Below are 6,869 nucleotides of genomic sequence, written 5' to 3'. Positions count from 1 at the left end.
CTCTGAAGCACTGACACCAGAGATGTTTTTGTCAAATCCTGGTCCTTGTCCCGCATACACCAGTGGAAATGAGGAACTGCTCCACTAAAGTGAGTGAGGCTATCCATGTGAACAGAGGTGAGATCGGATGTATGCTTCTGTGTGACCCCTGTGAGCAGGGAGCAGATCCTGAGCAAGACAAAAGACTTGGGTTTGTGTTTCTAACTTTTGTATTTTTATTTTTTAAACTATCCTTCTCCTCACTCCTGCCCCTTTAAATCCAAAATAAAATATTGTATGGAGTGCTTCCATAAATAATTTACTTTCTGCCTGACACTAGTCAAGGAGGCATAAAGCTTCCTGTGTGTACATGCTGCTTCTGGAGTTCAGCAGTAACTAGATCTGAATTTAAAACAAAAATCTGAAGATTTTTGTTTTTCTATGAGGATGGAAGAAGCTCGGGGGCTCTGAAAGAGCTGGTTCAGGCCCCACCACATCAAACCCTCTCTGTGGGGTTTGGAAAGGCGCCGGTCATTCATCCTGACCCCTCCAGGTTGACCAGGGGTGATGTGGGCAGGACTGCCCTTGTGGTTAAGGAACTGGGTGGAAGTCGGGGGATTTTGGCTCAAGCCTCTGCCCTGCTCGAGGTGACGTCAGCCGGGTACAATGCAGCCCTGTGCTGAGGCTTCCAACCTGCCTCGGAATGAGGCGGGAAGCAGAATGACTGCATTGATGTTCTGTGTCCAGGCAGAGATATACCCGCTGCCCAGCGGGGTTAGCTGACACAATAGGTGTGTCTTGTTTTTCCAAATGACCTTGCAAAATTGCCAATTTGCCATCCCGCAGGTCCACAGAGAGAGGAATTATTGAGCAAGCTGTGGGGTTTGGAGCTGTTTTTTCCAAATGTCCTTTGTGACCTTGGGCAAATCACTTAGGCAGAAATTTAGCAAAGTATTAAAGCATTTCAGTCCTATTCTGGGGCTTATCTCTGGTTCATCTCAGTGGGATTTAGGTTTCCACTTTCTATTTAAGTTCCTAAATCTCATTGTGATCCATACAAATCTTAAAGTCCCTCTTTGGAAAAAGGGGTTCACGAAATATCTTGTCTCACAGGGATGCTGTGAGGAGGAATTAAAGATTGTGAAAGAATTAAAGATTTGATGATGGTGCCGTGTAGGTGTGATGGAACTATCACGCGTTCCCTAAAGTGAAATCCCAAGCACGTGCTTGGCATGAGCATTGCACAAGCATTTTCAAGCTGGCAGGAGCACCCAGTCTCCATCTTGCACAAAATTCATTCTGTAATTTACTGCAAACCTCTGGAAAATAATTCTTTCACAACAAAAATAAAATAAAATTCTGCCTGTGGCCTGGCATCTGTAACATGCTTAGCAAGCAGCATGAGCTCTTCATAATTCATCAAAAAGGCCACACGGATAATGAGAAGAGGCTTCCTTCTGTAGCTGAGCATTTCTTTCCAGTGCTGCTGCAGAATGAAAATCAGAGGTGGCTGCCGAGGGAAGGACCGGCTTCAGCGCCGGGTCCAGCGTGTCCTGGCAGCGCTGTGCCTATGGCTGGGGGCACCACTCGTTGCCCATGCCAGGGGGCTCCCACCCAAAGCCTAAACCACCGACCTCTCCTGCCCACCTCTGGCAAAGAATTTGGGCTGAAATAGCCAAGCTGTGGTTAAATGAGCTTCAGAAAGCTGCCAGAGCTGCCTTGGTAGCTTGTTTTCTTTCTAGGTGACATTGCGAGTGGGATGGAGCTGAGCCATTCCAACGTGTCCCTGGGAAATGACTCTTTCGCTTGGCACCGTTTCCAGCGGGAATCAGGGAGGATTTCAGAGATGTTCCCCATGATGTGCTAAAGCTTAGCTTAAAAAAACCCTCAGAGATGAAAGGACAGCCTGCTCCAGTGCCCAATGAAACGTGACAAGGCGAGTGGCTGCTGTGGCAGTGAGCTGTAGGGAGTTCCTGTGAGGGAAGTCGCAAGTGCTGGAAAGTCAAAGGAGCAGAATGGGATGTGCAGAGGGATTTCTGCCATGTCCCTACGTGTGGTGCTGTCAGCTCTGCTCCCTTCTAGGGCTGTGTAATTCCCTTGGACTTTGGGGAGACCTGTGGGATGTCCGGGGGGAAAGGGAGAGTTGCTGCCCGGTATGGACTTGCTCTGCAAGCAGGCACCTCCTCCGCTTGCTGTTTGGTTTTTATTCCTTCTTTGCAATGTAAACTGCAGAGACTTTGATACGATAACAGAAGAGGAGAGTTAGGTGAGTGTACTCTGCTGAAAAACTGTTAGGTTACGTTCTGGTCTTAGTGCAATCCTTCCCAGCTTGCTGTAGCTGGCTGAAGCTGTAACGTGAAGATGGGATTTCCCATCACACTGCACAAACCTGTGGGGACTGCCAGGCTCTGTGCTTCCAAAGTTCACAGAGCTGCAATCTCTTCTCGGAGGTCAGGGTCTGTGATCTGCCGTGTGTATTACAGCAAATTTGCAGGTGCAGTGTGAGTGTTTATATCAATGATTCCATGGTTTCCTTCTCCCTTTTCTCATTTTTGGTTTCACAAATTGGCCAGAAATTGGTAAGGAAGACTAGGACGTGATGCCCCTTCCCTCTGGCTGTGGGATACAAAGTCAAGGAGAGGGCACTGAAGGAGAAAACACTGCAGTGAAGAGTGGCCAGACTGGAGATACCTCTGCTTGCTCTACCTTCACTGCATCATCTCTGAGTTTTTTAATTGTAAATTCAAGAATGAGAGAAGCAACATTACGTAAAAGTGAACGAAGGGTTTGCTAATAGGAATTAGCAGAGCTCTGCTCTCCTCTCCCATGTGCAGTTTGGGATATGCCCTATGGTCTCAATAAGGCGCTGAGCGAGGTGCGCTTCTGGCTAGGGGCTGATAAATGGTGCGCGGTGCCTAGGAATGGGGCTGCCTACATCTGCCTGAGTGGGGTGAGCAACCCAGCTAACTCCATACACAGTGGAGATGTAGGAGTTATTGTGGCAATAACCTGTTGAGTCACTGTTTTTTATTGTACAATTATTTGTGTTCAGATCTGATGGCTAAATAATGTGCAATACTGAAACACTGCAGAAAAGGAAATGAATGCAGAGAGCATTGCTCCACACGGCAGAATGTCCCTGCTGAATAAAATCTATAGCTATTTCCCTCAAGCTCTAGTTAATAAGGTTCTAAAAATGCTGGGTGAAGTCCTTAGGGGCTGGTGCCCGAGTGCAGTTCAGAAGAGTAGCCTGAAGTTCAGACACTTCTCTAAAGCTTCTCTCATCCCTTTGAATGTCACAAGTCTTCAAGCCTGGGCTGAAACCCCTGCTAGGACGCTCTTCTCGGCAGTATTTCAACTTCCTAGGTTCCCACTGGAGGATGGAACTGCACAGGCACACAAAACTCATGTCATTTCATGCTTAACACCAGAGGGTAGTGGTGTACTGGGGACAGGCAGAGATTTGGGGTGGTAGGAGCACTGTGGTGACTGCTTTCAGAGAATGGGAATGCTTGTCTGGTGTAACATGTGGAGTGGGGGAAGCCTCTGGAGAACAACTGGAGGAGCACTTTGCAACCTGTCCATATTTACTCTATGGCCCTCTCACTTGTGAAATACCCCATCTAGTGTAATGCAGGCCAACGCAGAACAGCCCCCTGCCATTGTCCTAACACGTGAACAAAGCATGCTCCTGTGTTTGAGCTGCTGGGACTCCTCTTCTAGCTGAAATAGCCTAGGCAGATCCTTTTATCCACAGAGCCCCAGGGCTTGGCCCTTTTACATGGGCTGGGAAAAGGGCAGGTCCCTCTTCTGGGGGAGCATCTGTAGCCAGCTCCCACCCCACCGCTTGGAGGTGGTGCACATATCCCTGTGTGATGGGACCTAGTCTGCCAGGTCCACAAGGCAGCACCCCTAGGAGAGATGATAGTTTTCTGTAACAGACAGGATTTCAGTATGAAACATCTATTCTTAAGAGAAATAGCATTTTTTATTTTATTTTAGAGACAGTGAGCCATGCAGAGCCTAGCAGCTCTGGATTTCTGGAATGCATCCCTCACTACTAGAGCTGGCAACCTGTCCAGGACACTCTTACAGAACATATAAATATATTTATATATTTTTTCAAACTGGATGTTAAGCGTGCTAGTGGAAATCTGGTATAAATGGGAGTCCGTGACATCAGCAGTACTGTGCTGATGCAGCTCATCACAGCATCTTGCCGCAGGTGGCCGTTCCTGGCACCCATGGGCCGACCGATAGGGGAAGCAGGGGCTGGGGACTGCTGGGACTGCTGCTGCTTCTTGGCGCGTGTGCCTCTGAGGACAATGAGGCTCCTTTCTGTGGCCTGGCCCTGGTCCATCAGTTTGCTTTTCAAGGTGCAGCTTTATCTTCTTTGCCACCTCTGCCTTACCTCGCTGACCACCAGCCTCCTCTCTTTTGAGTCCTTTGTCATCAGTGTCAGCTTTGAAAAATCTAATTTTTGTCTGAAGCACACAAAACTATTTAGAAATTGTGTGGCTACAGTGCTGTGTCAGATCTGTGAATGCTGTCTGGTTTGGGCTTTGAAGGGAAGTACATACGAGGAGAGAGGAGGAAGTGTATGAAAATCCCCCACTTGGCCTTAAAACAGTGATGACTAAGGGCTGTCTACACAGGAGTTTCCTCTGTGAAATTATGAGGTAATTCCCTGAATTAGGTAATTCCTGAAGTGAAGTGCTTTACTCAGCTCCCATTTCCGTCTGCAGTGTCTGCATCCATTGCATCCCTCCTACAGGTTTCTGAGGCAGTAACGTCGCTGCGTTACCAGCAGCAAGAGACGGAGGGGCCTAAGGTGACTGCTTTTATGGAGACCTTGCACAGAACGTGTAGAAAGCTCAAAATGCAGATTCGGTGTGTGCTGTCACTGTACATCTCCAGAGCTTCGCGATCTAAGAGCATCTGTGCTACTTGGCCTGGCAGACCTCCAGTGCTACCAAATGCCTGAAAAGATGCAGCTAACACAATATTCTGGCAACCTTTATTTGTAACAGAGCTGCTATAAAAGTCTCAGCAAAGACCAAAACCAGTAGAGGTGGATTAAAGATGAGTGAAATTCTGGCAGCAATGCAGCCCTGGGTTACTTTCTTCACAAAAGCCATCTCGATAAGCAGGAATCCAGCAGGACAACTTCCAGAAGCAGAACGAGGATTGTTCCTACAGGGCCCTGTGTGTCAGTGCTCATTTAGGCTGTGACAGTGAGCGTGGCATTAAATGCTGTACTAAGGTGTTAGAGAAAGGAGAATAATGGATAATAGCTATGAATGCTTTAGCTTTTAGAGCATTTTGCAGGTTTTCAGGCCAACAGGATTTGTTTAAGCTGTTGAGATGCAAGGACTGTTTTCCTTCTGCCCTTCATGGCGCCTCTGGCTCCTGCAGCGCACTGAAGCTCGTCCCCCTTGAACATGGGGAGGAAGCTGAGGAGCGGTCTCAGTGCAGCTCGCTGGGTCCTTGATGCGCTCTTGAAGGCTTTTTGATTGCAGTGTTGTTTCCTCTCAGAGCCACCGTGATTCCCTTTGTGCCGTAATAGAACACTTAACAATCTTTCCTCTGTTTCAGGAGAAAGGAAGCCATTGAAAAAATACATAGCCACATATATTCCAGAATTTCTAGGCTAAAAGTTGCAGCACATTTAAGTTGTGACTGTGGCTCTGCAGGTTCTTACACCTCCGAACAGCGCAATGTCACGCTCCAGAACTTCATGGCTTGTAAGATTCAGTGCTGGGCTTCTAACACGCATTTATTTATTTTAAAGACTATAATGCTGCACATCACTGGAAAAAGAAAATACTTATTTACCCTTCAGGGTCGAGCACTGATTGGTAGCTGTGTCAAATCTGAATTAGAAATATTTCAAATAGTGGCATTCGCCAGCAAATAAAAGGCATATTAGATTATTTGAGAATGTTTTTATGGCTCCATGTGAGTAATTCAACAGATGGTACTAAGGCACTTTGTTACAATGTGAAAGGAATATGAAAAATGCTCTTACTTAAAATGTGAAAGTCAGCTCTCAAAAATTTCTACGATGGTTTTCCAGAAGAGTGTGGCATGTGCAGAACAGATACAGAAGTAAAAGTGAATCCTTAATGGCATAGCCTGCCTAAAACCTTGAGTAAAATCAAATAGTAATCGTGTCCACATGCACGCTGCTGAAAACATTTGCATTCCATGGGTCTCTGTCCCTCTTGGAGCTATAGGGGTGTTTGTAGATACAGGCTTTGCTCGTGGAGCCTATGAGTTAGGGAAACAGATCCAGCTGCTGTGAAATCACGCTAACTTTGAGGCATAAATTAGGTGGAAATTTTCCAGATTTGTATTTAAAAATTGAGATACTCAAGAGCTTTGGAACTAAACAGGGCCCATCTGTTTTAAAAATTATACAGCATGAAGAATGCACCCCAGTATGCATCAAAATTTGGGATGTCGTATGAGAAATAGCAACTTCTAGGGTAACAGATTTCCAAACAACGATTTTGTATGTCTCTTCTTGAAGCAGTCTGTTAAATACACTCATTGCCTAATCTACTGCTTTTAGGCTAATAACAATCTGCTTTAAAGTCTGATTTTCTGACAGAAGTGTTTCATCTCATCTCAAGGCTGGGCCCTATGACCTGGTAGGTCCTGCTCGCCTCGGAGGGGGCTCACTGGCCCGCCCAACCCATGGCCCGCATGCTGTGCAGTGTTTCTTTGAAACAAAGATGCTCTGACTGTACTTCTCAACCTTGCTTGTGTTTGGTGCTGCTGAACGGGATGTGTGGCAATGTCTGAACACTCTATGGCCTTTGCATCAAGTAACCGTTATCGTTTTCTTTCAGATTTCTCTGCTGACCATCGGGCACTGTGCTGCATTA

The sequence above is a fragment of the Cygnus atratus genome, chromosome 15 (genome assembly GCF_013377495.2).
Source record: "Cygnus atratus isolate AKBS03 ecotype Queensland, Australia chromosome 15, CAtr_DNAZoo_HiC_assembly, whole genome shotgun sequence".
Classification (NCBI taxonomy): domain Eukaryota; kingdom Metazoa; phylum Chordata; class Aves; order Anseriformes; family Anatidae; genus Cygnus; species Cygnus atratus.
Note: the sequence above shows the minus strand (reverse complement) of the source record.